Source organism: Episyrphus balteatus, chromosome 1, assembly GCF_945859705.1.
Source record: "Episyrphus balteatus chromosome 1, idEpiBalt1.1, whole genome shotgun sequence".
Classification (NCBI taxonomy): domain Eukaryota; kingdom Metazoa; phylum Arthropoda; class Insecta; order Diptera; family Syrphidae; genus Episyrphus; species Episyrphus balteatus.
The window spans coordinates 77706766-77731319 of NC_079134.1; the positions used below are offsets into that span (position 1 = coordinate 77706766).

Below are 24554 nucleotides of genomic sequence, written 5' to 3' on the forward strand. Positions count from 1 at the left end.
ATTGCAAATTAAAATTTATATTTCAAAATCTTAGAGGTTAGCAAATGACAATTTGTGACTTCTGAATTCAGAACACTAAATTAAAAAAAATCGCATAGCAAAGTTCTTGCTCTCGACTTTTTTGTTAGTCGAACAATCATATTAAATTCATAATCAAAACAACAATTCTTACTATCTAAAAACTTTTCACAATTTTTGCATCATCTAAATTTTTATTATTTTCAAAATTTCACTGCGTTCTGCTTGGGACTTGCTGAATTCAATTGGGGCAGTTGTGCCACTTTATGGAAATTGCAATTATTTTATGCACTTTCTGCCAACAAAAATGCCTTATGACATTAAATATAACATCCACGCATATTTCTTATCATAGTGGAAACCTTTGACACAGCAGCCCAGTGGAGAGATACATAAAAATTCAGATAATAAGTCGAAAAGGAGCGTGTTATTTTCTTGTTTTATACCTTTTATATTTTCCTAACTGATTTTCTTCAAATAAAACTTACCTCACCCACAACCTGCGCAACATAATTTGGCTCATCAGCTCAGCGATTGCAAGATACACACAAATTCCCCAAATAAGTCGGAGGAAACCGTCTTATTCTACCTTTTTTTCTTCCTATGAAAAATGAAACTTACCTCAAGCAGACACTGACATGCGCACTGAGCATTCATTAACCCAGAGCGAAAATTATGAGAGATACATAAAAATTCACCAAAAAGTAAGACGAAGAATATCGTCTTATTTTCTTCCATAAGAAAGCGTGTATTAAACAGAGAGGTCACAAGGGCAGTAATAAACAAATGAAAAAAGAGGAAAAAAAACAAATTTGTTCTATTGTTTATAAGACGGCATTTTTCGGGTTACCTTTTTTTTGCTCTAGTTTTCTGTTTGTTTATGGAGGGAGTTGAAAAGCAGATAGGTGTGTAGAGTAGAACTGAAAGAAGAGTATTTGAAATAATGTTGACAGCGTGTGCAGATGTTGATTGAAATTATATTCATGTTGCCAGAAGTTAATGTTGTTGAGTTTGAGAATTTCAAAAGGTAAGACGGAAATAATCGAGTTATATGAACCCTTCGCCACTGTGGTACTCCGTTTTTTAAAAGTTTGGTTTATCGAAATGCAATTGGATGGAGTTACATCACTTTTATTTTGAGCGACACAAAAGTTGAATTCAGTCGCAATTTATGACAGCGATTGGCTTTAAAAACTGACCTTACCAAGTTTTCAATTTTATTTGCTTTATTTTTTTGTTTAAGGTGCTATTGAAACTTAAGCCAAAAGTGTAGGTACATATAAAAATAAAAATTTGTAATTAAAAGTTGTATGCGGGTGACTAGCTATATGACTCTAAAGCCATATTTTAAATATTTAGCAGAGGATACATTTTTGACATTTGAATGTCTGGTGAATAAAACATTATCTTTAGCTCAATTTAGCTGTGTGAATTTGGATACATTTTTAACGTAGAAAAATATTTTTTTTCTGCAAATCGAAAGAAATAATGATTTAAAAAAAAGTATAAAAATTAACAATTTACAAACTTCCAACACGCGTTGTCATGTGAATTTTATTTTTGTGTTGCCATTAATGGGTAACTAACAATTTTTTTCATCATCTATAAAATGAAATATATTGGAAAATATAAATTTTTCCTAATATACATAATTGTGTACTACTTTTTCAATTTTCTTTCTATATTTTCAGTTTTTGATTAGTTATTGAAAAAAATACTCAAAAAATTCTGCAAAAAATTTTTTCTCTGAAAATAAAAATTAAACCGGCTCCTAGAGCAGGATAAATTTTTGACAACTGAAATTATCCTTTCACCTCAAAAGTGTCAAAAATATATTCTTGGCTAAGTATTTAACCCGGTTCACACACGGTCTAAGGCCGTGTGTGAATTGCGTTAAATAGTTAACAACGTGTAAAATTTTTGACACTATTGAGGTTAATAAAAAAAATTTCAGCTGTATGGATTATTATTGTTTAGAATTTTGTCTGCCTTTTTCTGCCATGATACTCCTTTTTAATAAGAAAAAAAAAAAAGAAAAAAAAGTATCTGCAAAAAAATTTTAACTCAAATTTAACCAGGTGCCAGAGCCCAATAAATTTTTAACAGCTGAAAATTTTTTATTAACCTCAATAGTGTCAAAAATTTTACATGCTGTTAACTATTTAACACAATTCACACATTGAAAAAGCTAATTATTGAATCCGACCTTTTAGACTGCTCACATAAACGGGGTATTTATACATATCGCTGACTAAGAAAAATATACATAAACACAAGGCTGGTTCACAAAAATCGATTTTTTTTTTTGATTTTATACTCCGATAGATTGCCAGACATCTCTCGAATATACTCACCAAATATGAAATCTTTGTATTAACGGAAAGGTCCTTCGCTTCGCAATTTTCCATTTTTTATATTATCCTTCTACTAAAAAAAATCATGTTTTTATAAATCGGCTTTTTAGCAGGTTTCTTAACATATTCTTGTAGGAAATTGAACGCTCTACGAAAAAGGCCTTGGACACCATTTTCGTTTATCTAACCGTTTAAAAGATATTTGACGTCCAAAGATCTTAATTTTGTAAAAAATTAAATTTAATTAAAAAATTAATTTTAATTAAAAAATTAATTAAATTATTAAACATACATACAGCCCTATAATTCTCAGCAAGCGATATTAAAATGTTAGTGGGAGCTGAAACCAGACTAAAAGTTCCGTAGAACTGTCGGTTTTTCTAGGGTGGGCCTGGCCCACCCAGGACCCCTCCTTCCAACGCACAAGACAACTTATCGGTTTAAAAATGAAAGACGATTCAATTTTTCTTGGTTTTCCAAGAATAAAAAAAAGAATAACTTTATTTCTTAATAGTTACTTAAAGACTAAAAATAACAACATTTAAACGACCTCGAATCAATGTATAAATATGCTGAATTGCCAAAGAGCAATTCAGGTTAAAAAGTGTTTCTTATTATTACTCAACAATGTAGGTTCAGTAATGAAAGTTATTATTTAATAAGTTAAGTTATTGGGACACTGGATTGCATTTAATCAAACCAGGCCAATAAAGAATAAACAAAACAAAGTAAAAGGGAACGAGAACGTGAACTTCACATATAGGAAGTTAGCGTTGCTGGGTATGTGACCCCCCCTTCGTTAGGCTTGACGTTCTCCTGAACGTCACTAGATTTTAAATTTTTATTTGTAACTTTGACATTGATTCGATTTCGGCTGCAAAATATTAAAACTAAAATGGTTAATAGCAAGATAGTTGTAAAACTAAGTGATGAAAAAATGACTATCTCTTGCTTTTTGCTTAAAAATTTAATTTCTTTGATTTCTTTTGTATTTTCTATTTGGCTTAAATGTATTTCGTGCAATTCAATTTCTTTATTTACATTTTTTATTTCATTATAATTTGCAACTATTATTCTTTGCTTTATTTCTTTTACATTATTGGTATATTGCACGTTAGAAATGTTGACTGTACAATTATTAAAAGTTATTAGCACATTTCCGTATAATTGATACTTCATAAAATTGCAGTTATTTTCAAGTGTAACATTATTAGCGTTTTTTTAATAATATCGTTCCTAATTCTAATTCGATTGTTTAAAATTGTCTATTGATTTTACTTTTACAGTTTTCATAGTTGTTTTTCATGAGATTTATTATACAGGTATTGGGAGATTTCATTTGCTTGATGTAGTTTTCATCATTTTTAAAAAACACGGAATTTTTCGACATTATAATATCTGTTTGTTCTAAAACTAATTCTTCATGAACATTGTTCGGAACTGGTATTAATTTATATTGAGTAAATTCTTCCTGGCTGAAAACCGGGATTAAAAGAACAAAGAACAAAGTGTTCTTAACATATCCAAGGTGACAACTAATTTGTTGAAGTTTATAAAAGTCTATGTTATAGAAATCTATTTTCTCATCTGTTAAAAACGATCTACTCATAGTTCCCTGTTTTGCCGACATGATGTTATCCTGAACCTTTTCAACCTCATCTCCTAAAATTCTCAGGTCAGTCAAGATTTGCATAAAATGCAGTTGTTTCAGGATGGATTTGTCCATTTCTGTTACAGCATTATAAAGTTTGGACACTAATTTTTGACTTGAAACCACAGAATCTGTAATAATTTTAAGATTTTCTTGCATTTTCAGATTGATTTAAGTCTGAGAATTAAGGTTCGTGATAGCATTGTGGTTGTTCTCGTCTACTGAACGTAAATGTTTTTCGATATCTTCTCTATCGTCGTTATTCATCACTCCAAAAACCCAATTTAAAACATTGCCGCCAATGTTTAGTAATCCTCCTTTTTGTCTGTGAGGCAATATGGACTGAACTTTATGTTTCAACCCATTGAGTGATATTTGTAGTTGATTGAAGTGGACAGCATCTTTCATACCACCAAAACATTCTTTTATATTGTTCTCCACCCTGATAATAGTTTCTTTTAGTTGTTCTACGTCAATAACATGAACAAGTTTTTGATAGCGCTCGATCACGTTAATTTCTTCCTGTTTAATCATTGAGAAACCCGAATTAGTGTCTAGTTTCTCAATTCGTATCGCTCCTTTGGTCGGGTTAATTAGCACGAGCAACATCTTTAGAACCATTATTATATGCAAAGAATTTATAATTTCTTTTAATTCTACTAAGATGGACATTTCTATTCTTATTATCTAATAATTTTCCATTACTAAATGACGTTGGGAAGTCTTGTACTTATGTCTTACAATGGGTGATATGCATAAAAAATAGTAAATGCTTTTACTAGAGAATTTTCAAGTATATACTATTTTTGGTATGCATAAAAATCAAGTAAATGCTAAAAATTAAGTATTTACTATCAGTCATAGTACCTACTTTTTTGGATGAACTTTTTCAGTAAATACTTTATTCCGTATGCATAAAAACTAGTAAGTACTTTTTTTCTTTAGGAATTACTAGATTTTTTCAAGGTTACAAAATACCAACTTGTAAATCTCAAAGCATATACTTTTTTTATTTTTACACCGCAAATGAAGCCGTGAAACTAATGAATAGCAGTATTAAGTCACATTTTGAAGCAATCGGTTCTTGATATTTATTAAAATTGGGTTGTTGTAAATTTTTTTTCCAAATGGCAGAATTTGTACGTATTAATTCCCAAAAAGTCTATAAAGATCTGAGACCGGGTTTTGAATCAAATTTTAAACAACTTTATCGTTTTGAAAGGGAAAATGTGGATTGGTTAAGTGAACACTTTATTGGTAAGTAATTTCCAGTAAAATAAAAAAACTGGTCAATAAGGTTTTTGCCACAAGAGGTAATTCATTACCTCTTTCAAAAACTCGTTTAATCTTTCCGAAATCTCTTTGATTACCCGCGATATCTTCAGATTAAATAAGTCTTTAGCTCAAAGACAGCACTGGTCAACAAAATTTAATTTTTTTTTTTGCCACAAAAACTAAAATATACTTTTCTGAAGGATTTGGGGTGCTGAGGTCGAATTCGAAAATTGAAAAATTCTATTACCCTCCGTTCTTGAAATATTACCGTTAATAATTTTTTTTTTATAACGGTAGTAGATATTTCAAAAACGGATACTAATAGAATTTTCCTGATTTTGGATTCAACCTCAGCACCCCAAAAACCTTCAGAAAAGTATATTTTGGTTATTTTAGCAAAAATCGTGTTGACCAGTGACTTAAACATTAAATAAAGTTAAGTTTGTTTTTGGCTAATTAACTTAAACTTAAGATATCTCGGGCAATAAAAAATATATCGGAAAGATTTAAACAGTTTTTGGAAGAAAAAAATAAGTTCTCATAGGAACCGTTAGAAATTTGTTTGAAATAAATTACCTCACATAAGAATATAGCATTAAAAACGGCCAAAATTACGTTTTTGGTCATTTTATAACGGTAATATTTCAAAATCGGAGGCAAATCAATTTTTTTCTGACTTCAGATTCGAGTTCACTCAAAAAACCTTCAGAAAGATTACTTTCATTCTTGTGGCAAAAAAAGTTCAATTGACCAGTGTAATTAATGTATTATAATAATTTTTTATTTTAAGTAGTCAAGTCTCAAAACTGTTGAAATAAATTCAACTCAGAGTATTTGAAACAGTACGAGTATAATAGTAGTTTAAGTGATTTTTATTTAACATTTCAATGTTATGAATACTGCTATGAAAAATATATTTTAAGGAATTCACAATGAAACAAGAGGAGGGGCAACTAGTCACCAAGAAAAAATGAAGATTTTCTTACGTTACGTTGGAGATCCTGGATTTCAAGTTGGAGTTGGTGAAGATATTGGAGTTCATCAGAGTACTGTTTCTAGAACAGTTAATTGTGTTGCAAAGTTAATAAAGGACAAAGCTTCCCACTGGATCAAATTTCCATCGAATTATCCAGAACAACAAAGAGCAAAACATGTTTGGCAAAGCAAATATAGCTTTCCATCATGTATAGGGGCATTGGACTGCACACATGTTGAAATATTGCAACCGCGGTTCCACCCGGAGGAGTATATAAATCGAAAAGGATATGCCTCCATCAATATCCAAGCAACGTGTGATGCAATGGAAAATTTCACGAGTGTTGATTGCAGATGGCCGGGATCTGTACACGATTCTAGAATTTGGAGGAACAGTGCTCTGGAACCTTTAATGAGAAATTCTAGTAACATTCTATTGCTTGGAGACGAAGGCTATGGAATAACACCATGGTTAATGACCCCTTTCAAAAACCCAATAACTCACCAGGAAAAAGCTTTCAACAAACTACATACAAAAGAAAGGGTCATAATAGAGAGATGTTTCGGTCAATTGAAGAAAAGGTTTCCAATTCTGCAAAATTGCATACGTCTTCACACAGAAAATATTCCGAATATAATCGTCGCTTGTTTCGTTTTGCATAATGTTGGGAAACACTTAAGAGATGATATCGATTTTGAAGAGCCAGAAAGCAGAGAAAATGTGAATAATATCAATGATGATGAGGAACTAATGCCCAGTGCACTTCAAATTCGAAGTTTGGGACAAATAAAGAGAACGGAAATAGCAGAAATTATATTAAACTTTATTCCATAGATACTTATTGCTTATATCTTCATAATACGAACAAAAATAAAATGAATTATAAATTTATGCAGATATGTATTATAAATAAAAATAATAAATTCTGTCGAAAATAAATAATTATAAAAAAAAACTTTACAAAAAAATCGTCTTTCAATAAAACTGAAAAAAGGCTGACTTATAAATTTAAATATGTTGATCCTCCGTCAGTTGTTATACTCGTAGTAGAACCGTTGGAAATTAATAAGTTTTGTTCTTCATTACCGCTGTTCTTAGTTTTTTTAAACACTTCTTGCTGCATCCTTATGAGTTTTAATTGCTCGAGCAATACCAAACGTTGATGTTCTCCATTTGTAAGATTTTTTGTCTCGTCAGTCTCATCGAACTTAGATTTTCTCCTCTTTGTTGAAGAACCTTGTGAGGTCTCGTCTATTTGGATTGGAGCGAGGCTTGGCTTTCAGCTGCTGTATCGGCAATGTCGACTCCCACAGAAACACCACCTATATAGAAAATCTTTTAGATGAAATCTAATAAATGTATATTAAAAAATGCTTACCAGGAATGCAAGATATAGATGGATTGTCATCAGCACTCAAAAGCTCTTTAAAAATAACTTCCCATTCTTTAAGCTTAATGGGCTTATTTCCAGTCTTTTTAAGGTCGGTCTTTTTCTTTACATCAGTTTTGAAATTGTTAATTCTCTTCCTCACTTGTTCTTCGTTTAGTGTCGCCCCAGTTTTAGATTTGTATTCATTAATAAATACTTTAATAGCCTCCGCCTTAGCTTTTTTAATAGAGGGTTGCTGTGACTTACTCATAAGTACATTATGAACTTTTAAAATTCGCACAAAAGCTAAGTGCATTTGGCTTATTGACAAACCTTGCGTAATGTTGCTCATCTCTGCTGCTGATTTACTTTTGACTCACAAAAAAACACAAACAGATGTTCACAAACTCAAATTTAGAAACAGTAAATTTATAATGGATTAAACCGTAAAACTTCCAAAACAATTTATTTGTAAACACCAAACGAAAACAAATAATCTAAAAAAAAGTATTTACTATCATTTTTGGGTGAATTCTAGTATTTACTTGGATGAATTAAGTATATACTAAAAGTATTTGCCTGCTAGCAGGTACTTTTTTTTATGCATACGGAATTAAGTATATACTATGAATTTTACCTTTTACTAGAATTTATAGTATTTACTTTCATCTTTTACTTTAAGTAAGTACTACGTTTTTATGCATATCACCCAATGTCTGGGTTTTCTACTAAAATCTCCTATTTATTTTGAAGCTCAACTTTACAACGCTTTTTATTTAGTTTATTTATTAGTTTTTCTTTTTTTTTTTTGTTTTTTCATAAATGTTTTGATATTTATTTGGATTTATTTTATTTGTGATAAAGTCTATTGGTCTAAACTGTGTTGTCGAGTGTATTGTTCGGTTATATATTTCAACAGATCTTAAAATTATTTCTTCAGAGGTCAAATTTCTGTCTTGCAATTTAAAAAGTCTTATGTGTTCATTCAGAGTTCCATGGGCTCTTTCTACAACTGAGTTGCCAGTATGAGATCTAGGAGATGAGAAATGAACAAGAATATCTTCTTCTCTAAAAAAAATTCGTAAATTTAAAGAATTAAATTCATTATCTAATATAGTTTTATCAGGTTTACCTAATACTGAAAATCTTTGACGGAAAGCTGTTATAAAAGTCATATAATTTCTATCATTTATTTTAGTTGCCATCAAATGTTTGCTGAATTTATCTATTGTTGTGAGAAAGACTTCCTTTTGTGATATAAACCAATCTCCATGAATAATCTCGTTTGGTTTTTTCGGTGTTTCTGAAATTTGAAACTCGGGTTTCAGTGGATGCCTATCATACTTCACCAAATTACATTTATCGCAATTATTAATGTATTTATGGATTATTTCTTTCATTTTGGGATAAAAATATTGAGATCGAATCTCTTGGTAATTTTCGAGAATCCCTCTATGATTGCCCTCAATATGCGTTTTCTCTATAATTTCTAATGCATCATCTTCAGATTCTAATTCTATAGCTCTTCTGTTGCATTTTATAAACTTTATTGTTCTATCATTACTGAATAATTCCACAAGCTTTTCTTGAATTTTGTTATACTCTGAATCTGATAATTCTGAATAAATTGCTGTAACTCCTTTTTTTATTGATCTTCTAAAAATGCCATTTAAATAAGATTCATTGATATATCGTCTTTTGAGATGAATATTTGTTTAAAATGTTCGTTTCTTATAATAATTTCTTGAACTTTATTTTCTACTAAATGTATCTGTGATCGGTAAACATTTACTATTTTATCTGCAATTGGTATATAATCACCTATACTCTGTCCGATAAAAATTGGCAGTACAGGCCTTATGGGAGAGCTTTTTCAAAATCAGTGGGACCTAACGACTGCCAAAAAGCAATTCACGAAAATATGCCCCTGAAACACACAAGAAAACCACAGACGCGCCATGGCATTGTTGTTGTAATTTCTTTACTAAGCGAAGTACACCCTCCTATGACCGATCTGCCACACGATCTGTGGCAGATGCAGAATGAAACTCAATGATAAAACTTTTTTATTAAAAGTATTTACAATACATAAGAGTTACCATTGGTAAACTTCCTTCATATACTACTCCTTTTTCTATTATTTTTCTGAAAGAGCTTTCAGAATTAATGCTTTTTCGAGCTTTTAAAATGAAAAAAAGCATTATGTGTTGTCGTGGTGTTGGTGGCTGTTTGTTTTTTATTTTGTGTATGAAGGAAAACAATTAATGTCAACATTTTGACATGCATTTTAACATTTCAACAGGAAAAATAGTTTACCCTTGCTTGGGGTCGGGCTGTGTTTTAAATGAGTGAATTTTTTGTTTTGTTATTTTGGTGTTAAACGAAAAATTAATTTTTTTTTCGTTAAAATGGTAACGCTGGTACCTTTTCGAAACATTTTTTTCGGATAATACGGCATCGCTGTGTGAGCTTTTTTATGTGATAGACATATCCAGAAGGCGTGAAGCAGAGTGAGATGCAAATGCCCTATCTTCCCTGTACTGCCAATTTTCATCGGACAGAGTATACATCTTCTAATCCACTGTGTATTGTTGCTAAATCTGTATCAGTTTCATTATTATGAACTTCCAATCTACTCAAAAAGTCAGCGACATTATTGTCTTTACCTTTAACATATTCGATGGCATATTCATATTCATTTAACCTTATAGTCCGGTCAATTTAGACATCCGAGGTTACATTAATTCCCAGCAAGCTGAAAATTGGTAGGATTGTTGGAAATACCATCATAAATTAGATTAGATAGAATTGTAGACCAGATTATTATATAAAAAAAGTGTCATGACACTTTTTTTCCTAAGACCCACCGTTTCTTAGGTATAACGATTCAAAAAGTTGAAGTAGTGTAGTAATCGTCGTAATCTGGCCTATTCTGAAAAAAGAACTCCCAACTGAAAAGTTCTTGAAATTTCATTATTTTTTTAGCTTGAATTTCGTTCTTCGATGTTTAAGAATATCAGGAAAGCAAAAAAAAATGAAAATTTTCACCATTTTTCCGACTGGGGCCCTCCTCCCGAAACCATTTCTCTGGGAATTTTTGTTTAGAATAGGTCTAAATATATACAGGGTGTGCAATAGAGAATGGACAACCCTAAACCGGCCGATAGCTATACTTATGACTGTTCTAAAAACAGAAAGAAAAAAGTTCTATCGAAACCAGTTCATAAAATATTGGCTTTTTTTCGTTCAGTGTATTTTAAATTTTATCATCTTATGTTTTCGTTCACTGCAACCACGAATGAATGAATTTTTTTTATTTCTTTTTTTTTTATAATTTTTTACACCAATTGGATGAGTACATAAACGCTTTAAAAACTGCATGGCTATTACACATTTTCGTAAAAAAAATTTTGAAATCTGTTTTTTGATGCAAAATGTAAAAAATTTTTTTTATGAAAAATTTTAAACACCTGTGGTATAAAATAAATCTATAGAAACCTAAGTGACCAACTTTCTTAAAAATATTCCCCTTAGTAGAGTATATTTTTAAGAAAGTTGGCCACTTAGGTTTCTATAGAATTATTTTATACCACAGGTGTTTAAAATTTTTCATAAAATACATTTTTTACATTTTGCATCAAAAAACAGATTTCAAACTTTTTTTTACGAAAATGTGCAATAGCCATGCAGTTTTTAAAGCGTTTATGTACTCATCCAATTGGTGTTAGAAAATTATAAAATAAAGAAATAAAAAAAATTCAGTCATTCGTAGTTGCAGTGAACGAAAACATAAGATGATAAAATTTAAAATACACTGAACGAAAGAAAGCCAATACTTTATGAACTGGTTACGATGGAACTTTTTTCTTTCTGTTTTTAGAACAGTCATAAGTACAGCTATCGGCCGGTTTAGGGTTGTCCATTCTCTATTGCACACCCTGTATATATTCAGACCTATTCTAAACAAAAATTCCCAGAGAAATGGTTTCGGGAGGAGGGCCCCAGTCGGAAAAATGGTGAAAATTTTCATTTTTTTTTTGCTTTCCTCATATTCTAAACCATCAAAGAATGAAATTCAAGCTAAAAAACTAATGAAATTTCAAGAACTTTTCAGTTGGGAGTTCTTTTTTCAGAATAGGCCAGATTACGACGATTACTACACTACTTCAACTTTTTGAATCGTTATACCTAAGAAACGGTGGGTCTTAGGAAAAAAAGTGTTGACACTTTTTATATATAATGATCTGGTCTACAATTCTTGCATTGAAATTTTTTTGATAAGACTTACCGTTTTGCTGAAAATCGTGAAAAACCAGTTTTTGTGACCTTTGACCCCCCATAAATTTTTTTCCAGGCCACGGATCGATGAGGACTTTTTAGATCTAATTTATAATGGTATTTCTACTAATCCTACCAATTTTCAGCTTGCTGGGAATTAATGTAACCTCACCTCCTTATTTTAGTCTAATTTGACCGGACTATTATACGCAAGCGCTGTAGCTTAGAATTTGGTTCCTTCAGAGAATCAAGCCATTTAAGTGGTCGGTGGTCAGTTTGAATTGTGAATTTAACTCCGTACAAATATGGACGGAAATATTTACATGCCCATACGATAGCCAAGAGTTCTTTTTCTATAGTACTGTACCGGACTTCGTGCTCGTTTAGAGTACGACTAGCGTAGCATAAGGGGTGCCCATCTTGTGAAAGAACAGCTCCTAGTGCGAATTGGCTTGCATCGGTCGTAAGGGTGAATTTTTTGTTGAAATTTGGATACCTTAAAATTGGGTGTTCTGTTATCAAAGACTTAAGTTTGCAAAATGCTTCTTTATACATACTGTCATTTACACGAATTTTACCATCTTTCTTTAAACACTTAGTTAACGGTTGCGCCACTTTAGCATAATCTCTTATAAACTTGCGATAGTAGCCGGTTAGACCTAAAAAGCTTTTGATTTCTTTCTTTGTTTTTGGAATATTTATGTTTTTTATAACATCAATTTTTTTGTCATTTGGCTTAATACCTTCTGGAGTTAAAATGTGCCCAAGGTATTCGGTTTCCTTTGCAAAAAACGACACTTATCCACTTGTATCTTTAAATTAGCGTCTCTTAATTTTTTTAAGAATCTTATTTATTGATTCCACATGTTCCTGGAATGAGGTGCTGAAAATGAGAATATCGTCGAGGTAAACATTAAACAACCCAGATTTTATTGATATACTCTCTTAAGACATGGTTCATCATCCGTTGGAACGTGGCGGGAGCATTTTTTAGACCGAATGGCATTCGAACATACTCATAATGGCCTTGTGGGGTAGAAAATGCTGTTTTCTCCCTGTCCTTTTCATCGACTAGAATTTGGTGGAATCCCTTTGCTAAGTCAAGGGTCGTGAAATATTGAGCCCTTCCTAATTTGTCGAATAACGAATCGATATTTGGAATTGGAAATTTGTCGTCAACAGTGATTTCGTATAATTTCCTATAATCGATAACAATTCGCCATTTATTTAAGCCAGAATTGTCGACTTTTTTTGGGACTACCCAAATAGGGGAATTGTATGCTGAACTTGACGGTTGAATAATACCTTGCTCGAGCATTTCCTCTATTTGCTTTTCAACTTCACGTTCGTGTATCTTTGGAAAACGGTAAATCTTCGAGTACACTGGCAGACTATTTTTTGTAATAATCTGATGTTTAACTTCTTTTACGGACGTTAGGTTTTGTCCTTCTTGAAAGAAGAGATCTTTATTACATTTTATAATTTTGTCTAAATGTTGTTTTTCTTCATTATTTAAATGTTTTGAATCTAGTTGTTCTAAAAGGGTTGCATGATTTACTTCCAGCTTTTCAGGTTGAATAATATTTTCATAAGGGCAAGCAAAAATGAAAAAAGTGGTTTTATTATTAATTGTGATAGAATTATTTTCTAAATTAATTAAAGCCTTGAGGGGACTCAACAAATTCTATCCTATAATTGCGTCAAAATTTCTATTTCTTAATGTATGAATTTTCCAACTCATTGTTGCTACTTCGTTGAACTCTTCTGGATGTTCGGTAATAATTTCTTGTTTTATCAATTCATCTCCGGTTAGAGTCGACATTCGTATCGGGATTTCTAAGTTTTTACGTAGTCTATTTGGAAACAAAGGGGAGTTTATGATTGATATTGCTGAACCTGTATCGATTAAGCAGTTTATTTTTTGTCCTTCTGCTGTTAAGCTTACTATTGGTAATGTGTTTCCCGAGGCGTTAAATGAAAATTTCCGTGTGTTTCTACATTGTGATTTGAGTTCACAGATTCTTGTCTATTTTGTTGGCTTTGAGAGCTGGAGGGTGAGTTATTACGGAAAGGGTTTGAATTCCTGTTTGAAAAATTTGAAGTCTGATATCTGCTTTTGTTACTATAGTTACTGTTTTGAGATATCTCATCGCGACTTTGATTGAACCTATTTTGATTATTATTATATCTATTATTATTATCACTGTACCTATTATTGTTGTGGTAGGTACGAGTTTGATAATTTTGATGATCTCTATTTTTAAAATTAGACTGTCTACCTGGATTGTTGTCATTTTTAATATGGTCATTAATACCAGTTTCGACTAAGCTATAGTAAGCATCTTCTAATGTTAAAACGTCTTTTATCCGAAGATACATACTATCAGATCTATTTATCTTATTTAAAAATTTTTCTAATATACTTTTTTCATTATTTTGAGGCTTAAATTCCGTTGGTTTCTCTGAATCTAATTTATACTTAAGGTTAAGCTTATCTAAAATATCTCTTAATTCTTTATAAAACTGACTTACATTACTGGATTTTACTCCGTCGGCTTTATCCTTAAGCTTGAGGTATGACTCTTGAACTCCAAAAGATTTGATGAGTTGCTGTTTGATAGTTTCCCAGTTTCTATCATCAGGAAGTCTTCTTATCGACATTGCAGCTTCTCCTTGAAGTTTAGCAATGAAGATGGTGTAAATGTAGTTCTTCGAGTTCTGTTCTATTGCCAGAGATGCAATGTTCTCAGCCTCCGACAAGAACGAACTGAGTTCTGATGACCCATCTCCTCTGAACACTGGAACGGATCGAGCTTCAGTAATTAGGTCTTTCACGGTTATGTGGTTTGCCATTTTGCACTGTTTTTTTTTTTTTTCTAATTCTTATATTATACACTACGCGAAATAATTATAAGGACAACTCTATTTCACTTCCTTTTTACACCTTTTAGTATTTGTTTATGTTTGTTTATTTATTTATTTTTTTGTTTGAGTCTTCAAGTTTTTTTCCTTTTTTTTTCTTGGATTGACACCGTTTTTAATTTTCAACTTTTCAATTTTAACCGTAAAAAAAAGATGTTCGATTTCCGAATTAATCCTTAGAAGGAATAAGTATTTTGACACTTAAATAAATTTTCGTACAATACTTAGACGGAAAAGCCACCGACTGCGCCAGACAACTTATCGGTTTAAAAATGAAAGACAATTCAATTTTTCTTGGTTTTCCAAGAATAAAAAAAAGAATAACTTTATTTCTTAATAGTTACTTAAAGACTAAAAATAACAACATTTAAACGACTTCGAATCAATGTATAAATATGCTGAATTGCCAAAGAGCAATTTAGGTTAAAAAGTGTTTCTTATTATTACTCAACAATGTAGGTTCAGTAATGAAAGTTATTATTTAATAAGTTAAGTTATTGGGACACTGGATTGCATTTAATCAAACCAGGTCAATAAAGAATAAACAAAACAAAGTAAAAGGGAACGAGAACGTGAACTTCACGTTAGCGTTGCTGGGTATGTGACCCGCATGGGCCTGAATAACATTTCTTGTAAAATCAAAGACCAACGAAAAGTTTCTCTTGAAAAACAAAAAAAATACTCAATGAGTTTAAAACAAAATAGCACTGGCAAATTAGTAAATCAAATCGAATTTTCCGCGGGACAAAATTTTTTTCATGGAACGTGTTCGGGTGTATGCCCTTCTCATAAAAGTCAATTTGTTGGGATGATAGGACACCGCGAACAGCCGCCATCTTGGAAATGATGTTGGCGCCGTTTTTATTTCATAGCTCCATTTTTACTCATTTAAACCAAAAATTTTTAATTATAGACTTATTCACAATGAAATTATCTTAAAAATGATATACAAATAAATTCCGTGAGTTAATTGAATTCAATTTTATAGTCGGTCAAAGTCTGGGTTTGTCTCGCAAGGTTAGGGCAAAATGACATTTTTTCAAATATTTCAAGAATTTTTTATTTGTTTGGGATTTTGTCCAAGGAATGAATTATAGCTCTTTTTATTATAAAATGAGCTCTTAATCGTTATTGTAACCATTATAATGTATAAGCAATCTAACGTCTAAGTTCACATTGTACTATTGTTTTCTCTCTTCCTTTGAGGCATTTATTTAGTGTGTTCATGAATAGTTTGGCATTATGAGTTTCAATTTTGTAATTAGCTTTGACACCATCGTTACAAAAAGCAAAACATTTTGTCCAATCCATTTCGTAGTCGTGACACACGAAAGCTTTCTAAAAACATGTGGTACAAACACTGGCCATGTAAGCAGAAAGAGCAATTCACAATGAGCATAGGCAACACGGGAAAAATTTTTTTCGCGAATAAGTAAAATCTTTTTTAATTAGATAGGGTCGCGAACTCAAAAAGTTTGAAAAACACTGCAATAGATCAAAGCTAATGGCTGTCGGTCCATCCATTCGATCCGTATTTATAAAAATACACTTACACAAAATTGCTTACAAGGCCATAAGGATGCAAATAAAATATTTTGTTTGTGATACTTAGCTTATATTTATTCAATCCTTCGAGGCCTGTTTACTTTAAAAGTAAAAAACTAACCAATTTTTACGATTTTATCAAAAGTGCTAATTTTTGAAAAGGTACATTTCAGTCGTTTCTTGACAAAAAAAATTAAAAATTGCATATTATCAAAGCATTTTACCTCTACTTTATTTTAGCTGCGTTCCTTTAGGAACATTTTTCTACTGCTTAGTATTAAAACTCCTTTGAACTACTTTTGCTATAGGTATTGAACGAGTAGTTCAAAGCAGCTTTAAGTACTAAGCAGTAGATAAATATTCCCAAAGGAACGCAGCTTTTATTAGTACAAAGTTTGGACGCACCGGTTTCATACACGAAATGCCCCTTGATTGAGTAAAAAAAAATAAAATCCTCAATTTTTTCAACTTTTTACTTGCGATATAGGTACTAGAGGTTACTAGAGTTTAGGATTCGTAAAAAAAATTTAACTCGAGATAACAATTTTACGTGACATTACGATGATGGAGAATGGGTCCGGCAATTCTGTCTGTCTGTCTGTATGTGTGTCTGTCTCTATCTGGAGCTGCGGCCTAAACGAGTGAAGTGATTTTCTTCAAACTTGGTATTAAGCAGTTTTGGGCGATTCCCTAGAAGGAAAATTGAAATTTTTATGACCAAAACTAACGGTACCTGCCATATAACGGAAATAGAAAAGTTAATTTTTTTCAAAAACGGCTGTAACGATATTGATTAAAATATTTGTGTGTAGTTTTACATAAAAGAGCCAAATTTTGAAATAAAACAAATATTTTTTGTACCGTTATAATTTTTCGTCTACCCGTTTTCAAAAAATTGATTTTTCGAAAAAAAAGTTTAAATACTTTTTAAAAATCCAAAAGTGTGTTTTTTTTTATTTTAACCAGTATTTTTTCATAATTATGCTATTTTCCTACGTATGTTAGCTTATTTAGTATTTTAAATTGCACTTTATTTACTTTGAAGTCTTAATGATTTCATTTTTCTGCTCTTGTTTTATAAGAATAATAGTGCAAGTGGTAAACGCGCTGTATTAAAGAGTTTCAAGTCTTCGAGGACGTGGGTTCGATTCCAATTGACTACCAAAACCAAAAATATTTTTTTTTTATTTTCTCATTTTTTTTTCTCGTGCGTCGGTTCGAATCCCAACGAAAGCCTTAATATTTTTTTTTTTTTTTTTTAGTTTAAATTTAAATTTTTGTTTCTTGTTTTTAATTTAATTTTTTTGTTTTGTTTTTAATTTAATTTTTAATTTTTTTGTTTTTAATTTTAACTTCTAATTTTCAATTTAATTTATTTTTTGTAATTTTTGTCTGCTTTAGTAGCTTTATAATGGTTTGTTCGGCTAAAAATTGCCCTGAGGGTCCTTCTTCGTCCCTTTTTGCATGTTTTGGACCATGTGGTAATCTGTACCATGCAAAGTGCATTGGCTCAACTAATGCATTTATTGAAAAGATTGTAAATTCTAAGTTCGCTTATTGGTACTGTACAGATTGTCGTAAACTTTCTCTTTCCCAACTGGCATTTAAAATGTCTTCCTTTAAAACTGACATTACAAAACTCTCTAAAGTATTCCAAGAACTGCTCAATGCTTTCAACATTGCAGTATCTAATCTAAGTTCGTTTTCTCTCACCAATGAAATGATAGACAGCTCGACTTCTACTGAAGATCTAGTCCCCGTACCTCAACCTATTTATATTTCAACTATTGAAGAAGATCTCCTTGCTCAATCTGGATCAGGTAGAACTTTTGAACATGTACCTAAAAGAAATAACAACCAAAATAAAAGATCTCGAGACACTTCTCTAAATGTTAAAAATTCTGGGCCACCCCCTAAACGAACTAATATTAGTAATATTATTTCCGATCAACCTGTTCACATAACTACTCTTCCGCCGGTATCTGTCAAGGACGTAGAAACTCCCGTCATCAATAATAGTATTTCCGATACAAAGCCTATCAAAGCAGTTTCTAAACCAAGATCCATTTTTATTAGTCGCTTAGACCCAGAAACACTTCCAGAAGATATTATTTCTTACTTAGTAGCTAAAAACTGTATTCCTTCCCATTCCGCAATTAAATGTTCAAAAATAAGCAAGCCTGGTAGTTTTATTTCGTCTTTCAAAATTATAACGAATCCGAAATACTTTGATTCTATCTGTGATGTTAACATCTGGCCATCAGAAACATTAGTAAAAGAATTTAATAATAACAATAAAAAACAATCCCACTCAGCCAAAATTCCATCGGCAAAAAACTCAAACGGCTCACCCTCTTTTACCAAAACGTAAGAGGGCTCCGTAGTAAAACAGCAGATATTTTTAGGAACTCTCAAGCATTCCCTCATGATATATTTATTTTGACTGAAACTTGGCTTAATTCAAGTTTCTTGGACACAGAAGTTTTTTGTCAAGAATTCTTAGTTTATAGAAAGATCGTCATATTGGAGTTGCAAAAGAACTAGGAGGGGGTGTTCTCGTTGCTGTACGAAATAAAATTGTTTCTTCACCCGTTTCTTTCCCTTTCAAACTTTCACTTGAATTAATTTGTGTGAAGCTTTCCTTTGAAACTAGATTCGTATACATTATCAATGTATATATTCCCCCAAAAAGCCCGAACGTTGTTTATTCTGAACTTTCTATGGCAATAGATTATATAATGGACTTGTCTTGCTCCTATAGCAACATTTTACTTACCACACATTGATTGGATTCTTTCTGAAGATGAGTCCTGTCAAGAAGCTTCTTTGACTTCTTCACAAACTGAACTTGCTTTTCTAGATAAAATTATTACTGCGGACTTACAGCAAATAAGCTGTATTAAGAACTCAAAAAATCGAATTCTCGATTTGGTCTTTTCTTCTGACGCTATTAGTACTCTTGTTCTAGAGTCTAGTTCAGGAATCACTAATATAGATCATTACCATCCCCCTTTGGAAATTTTCCTTGACTTAAGGGGTAATAACACCTTGTAAACCACGAAATCAAGCGTCATTTTCATCACCGTATAAAACAACGAAGAAATATTATTTTCTTTTGGTGTTTCTTTAGTTTAATTATGTACCTATATTAATAGGTAACAGAATAGGCTAATGTTAAATTTTTTAATGATGTGAAATTTTTTAAATGGCGGTGTAGTTCAGGATGATAGTAAAATCCTGTGCTCCCATCGGGCGTCCAACTAACTCCTACAGTTTTTAACCGATTGGGCTGAAATTTTGTGTGGAGCTTAAAAATACTATTCTCTAGTGAAGTACGTTATTGGTCTCAGGGCCAAAATTACTATTGTTCTTTAAGGGGGGGTTTCCATAGCATTTTAATGGAAGATGGTTGACTAATTGTTGTATAACTTTTGCAGTTTATAAGATAGGTAATCGTATGCAACGTACTTTTTTGAAAAGGCAATAAATGTATGCACATTTTTGCATCATTTAAATTTTAGAAACATATCTTTTGCGATTTGTATAAGAGTCGAAATTGATTTTTTTCCTGCAAGGGATATAGGTAAAGGATTAGATATGTGGGTACGGTAAATATGCACTTGTTTGTGTGTAAAAATGTGTATTGACATTTGACATGTACACAATGATTGATTTGCATATTTATAGCCTTTTCACACCAAACCCAAAAACGCGGTTTATGACAAAAAGTTTTCAAAAACCTGAAAAGCGTTCACACTACAAGTTTACAGGTTTTTGTTTGACGTTTAAAATATCTTGACATCCAAATGTCAAGTTTTCGATGGGATTTAATTTTTGTTGATTTAAGCTTGAGCTCACAAAATTGATCAAATAAAAGGAACTCTGACAATTTAAATAAATAATTTTAACTCATCAGCATAAAACAGAGGAATACATGTAGTTATTAAAAAATAAACAGTCGTTGATTTTCTATTCGTTGTTTTAATTTTATTGAATATAAATTTTACATTAGTGTTATATGTTCCGGACCGACGTCGTCACTGTTGAAGCACTCTTTTTCGACTCTTCGTCTTCCTTCTATATCCAATTCAGTATACCGATATTGCTGAGTAGGCGGTACCAGGCTAATGCCCTGGTGGCCCAACTCAGCACGTACACACCAGCCACAATACCTCCCGTGATGATTATTATCCGAGTAAGTCGTCTTGGCATGTTTGTTTGTTTGTTTGTTCTGGTGGCTGGTGTTGTTTTTATGTTCGTTTTTATGCCCGGTTTTACTAGGGCATCGACTGGGTGTCATCTGCATAACGTTGAATCATCGGCATGGAATGTGTGTCTTCATTTCGGTATGGAATGTGACGACGACGATCTGGAAATATTATATTATTTGATATTGTTTCATGCTATCTTATCTTATGTTACTTATCTTTTACTTGGAATGTGATGCTCCCACATTCGGCCATCCTGAACAAATCAACTGCCCTCAGTTGATGTCAACTTCGTCTTCGGAATCATCCTCTTCATCTTCACCATCTGTTACCCAGAGTTTCATGTAGTCTGCAGATGTACTGGTTATGTTAGGTCCATCATGCTGACCCACTTTTTTCACTTCGTATCTCTCGTTCCTCTTCACTTTAGTTACTTCGTAAGGTCCTAGGTAGTTGGCATGTAATTTCAGTCCGGTTCCAAACTGGGTTCTTTTTATGGCTACTAGATCATTCACCTCATACTCATGCGCTGCCTTTCGCTTCTTGTTGTAAGTTCTTTGATTTTCGGCTTGAATTCTGGTTATATCTTCTTTTGCTGCTTTTCTCATCTCGTTTCGGTTCGCCTCAAAATCATATAAAATTACCTCTTCTAATAGTTTCCTAACCTCCAGATCTTCTGACCGTCGCACATAGGAGTATTTGCAGTAAAAACCTGGTCATAAGTCGATTTTCTGAAAATCAAAAGTGACACCAAAAAGTTTGGCAAAGTGGGTGCAAAGTAAACATGTGTCAATATTCTGCACTCATTTTTTTGTTTTTCGATCGTGTCTTGTTAAAAAATGAGTTCAAAGTTAACTGTTGCATCTACCACATTTTTATTTGAATGCGACGTTTTTTCGTAAGTTTTGTTCTATATGCGATATCGAAGTGTTGTGATAGAAATCTAAAAAAATTTAAATGGAGAATTCTTCTTCAGTTATTTATTAACGATATTAATAAAGTTTTAAAAACGTTAGATTGTTTTTTCTATTTTAATTCGGGCTTAGAACTAGTATCTAAACACTTGATATTTTTGGTAAGTTATTATTTGAACTTTTATGATTTTGTTTTAGTATACCCCGTTATTCTGCGATGAATTGAAACTTATGAGTTAGTTTATATATTCTTTAACACAATCCAACAAAAATTGGGTGCTCTTAGGTGCTCTTTGGAGAATCGAGGGTAAATTAGTTTTTCACTTTCTGATAGAAAATACTCCTTACTGTATGCAACGTTTTTTTATTTTTAAATTTAATTTACTAATGCTATTAGTGTATTTTATTTTGGGTGATCTTAATTAAGGTTGGAGAAGAGAGCAAATAAACTGAGAATTGCGTAATAGGGATGAGGAAAAAATTTTGAGAAAAATAATGTCGACAGGCGGAGTACATGCCATTAATCAATTTTTTTAGTTTTTGGTAAAAAAATAAAAATAACAAAAACTATGTTTATATTGTATTTTCTTGTAGGCATACTCATTTTAAACAGAAATAATAACAAAAACCACAAAAAATAATTATGGCCAGGTTTTTGATGACAATACTCCAATGTGCGTCGCATGTTTGCTCCAAACATCAACTGGAAAGGACTTCTCTTTGCACTTCTGGACACTGTTGAATTGATGGCTTGTTGCACTCGTCCTACATGTTGATACCATTTAGTTGGTTCTTCTACTGCTACCTTTGACAGCACTTCAATGACAATTTTATTTATTCTTTCAACTTGTCCGTTTCCTCTTGGTACTCCAGTGGTTGTTTGAATGTGTTGAATACCTCTTTTCTCACAAAATTATTTGAACGCATTTGCTGTAAACGCTGTTCCTCTATCAGAGACCGGTCGGGTTGGGTTCCCGAACACTTCGCTTAACTGTTCTAGACGCTTCACTGCTTCCTCGCACTTTGTAGTCTTTACGGGGTAAATCCACGTGAACTTCGTAAATGCATCAACCACCACGAATAAGTAATTATAAAATTTGTTAGTTGAAGGAAGTGGTTCTACATGATCGATGTGAAGGGTGTGGAGTGGTATATCGCTTTTCTCAATCGGGTGTAGAAATCCTTGGGCTTTTCCACTTTTCTTTGCCGCCAGTATACACGCCACACAATCAGCTATTACGTTTTCTATAACTCCCATGAGCTTTGGTATGTTATAATCTTGTCTTACAATAGCTTCCACTTTTCTTGCACTTATGTGCCCTTGTAGATGCACGTTACGAATGATTTCCTTTTGGAGCAACTTTGGAACGACTAATAGGTGAGTACCTCCTTCAAACTTATAAAGTAGCCCGCTTCGTACTTCGTAATCCTTATACGCACCTACAGCTGCAATTATATCGAAAATTACTTGACAATATTCATCTTTACCTTGAGCCATTTTTATCCGGTGTATGAGACCATCTTCTATTCTCATAACGACGGGGTTCCTGCTTAACGCATCTACATGTCTCATTGATGTACCCGCTTGGGGTATTACTTTCGGCTTGTATTCCTGGAGTATGATCCCCCATCTCGCCACTCGCGGACACAAGTCTTTCTTTTTCATTGTGGCTTCGAACGCTTTACAGTCAGTGACTATTGTAAAATCTAAGCCCAGCAAGTATACTCTCAGCTTGCCCAAACATTTTATGATTGCAAGTACCTCTAGCTCATAACTCGTATATTTTCTTTCTGATCTGGTCGTCTTGAAGCTCAGAAAAAATGTTGGGTGGAAATGTCCATCATCATGTTTTTGTAATAATATACCTCCATATCCCTCGATGCTGGCATCTGTGTGGAGTTCTGTTGGCAGGGAATGATTAAATAGCTTTAACACAGGTTCTCTGCAAAGACACAATTTAAGTTCATTATGAGTTTATTTCTTTTTCACCCATTTCAAACTTATTTTCATTTCTTAATAAGTCTGATAGGAGTTTGGCTATAGTTGAGTAATTCAGGATGAATTTCCTAAAAAAACCCGTGAGTCCAAGGAAGCTCTGTATCTGCTTCACCTTGGTCGGTACTGGAAACTTCTGAGCCGCTTGTATTTTTTCTTCGGATGGCTTTATACTTCCGTTCCCTATGACATGCCCTAAGAACTCCACTGATCGCGCCAGGAAATTGCATTTTCCCCATTTTATTTTTAGACCATATTCCTCTGCTACTCTTAGTACCACCCTCAGTTTCTCCAATGCTTTTTCTTCGCTTTCTGCAAATATTATTAGATCGTCCACGTATATCAGCAAATATTTTTGTAACACCAGTTCTCGGAATGCTTGGTTAATGAATCTTTGGAATGCAGCTGGCGAGTTGCATAGCCCAAATGGCACCTTACAAAACTCATACTGCCCATCTGGTGTAACAAATGACGTATATTTTCTGCTACTTTTCTCTACGTCTACATGGAAAAAAACATCTTTCAGATCTAACGTAATGAATACCTTCGCGTCATGCAGTGGTTCGAATACCTCCCCACTTACCTTCTTAATCAGTTCCCTATAGTCGACGCACAATCTATACCTCCCGTCTTTCTTCTTCACCAGGACTATGGGACTGGCATATTCTGAACGACTTGGCACTATGATACCCTCATCTAACCATTCTTCTACCTGCTTATTTACGGCCTCTCTTTCTGGAAGTGCTAATCTTCTTTCTTTTCGGAAAACTGGGATATCATCCGTTAACACGATGTTCATCTCGATCTGTGACTTTTCTAATTTTTTTGGACTGTATGACTCTATGATGTCAATCACTGCTTGTCTATAAACTTCATTTCCTACTTTATATTTTGGTTGATTTTCTTTCTCTTGAACCCATTCGATCTGAAAAACATCATTTTCTTCTAGATTATATTCTTGTCTCATATCCACTTTTTTCTCTATATTTTTGACACTCTTAATTTTTCCCCCACTGATAACTAATTCTACATTTCTTAGAAAATCTCT

The 24554-nt window shown here is 32.4% G+C and overlaps 1 protein-coding gene across 6 annotated transcripts in view; it reads left to right on the forward strand.

Annotated features, from left to right (window-relative positions):
* Nucleotides 1-24554, forward strand: part of LOC129905220 (receptor-type tyrosine-protein phosphatase mu) — a 1191339-nt gene that overhangs the window by 55839 nt on the left and 1110946 nt on the right. The gene's annotated exons all lie outside the window — the stretch shown is intronic.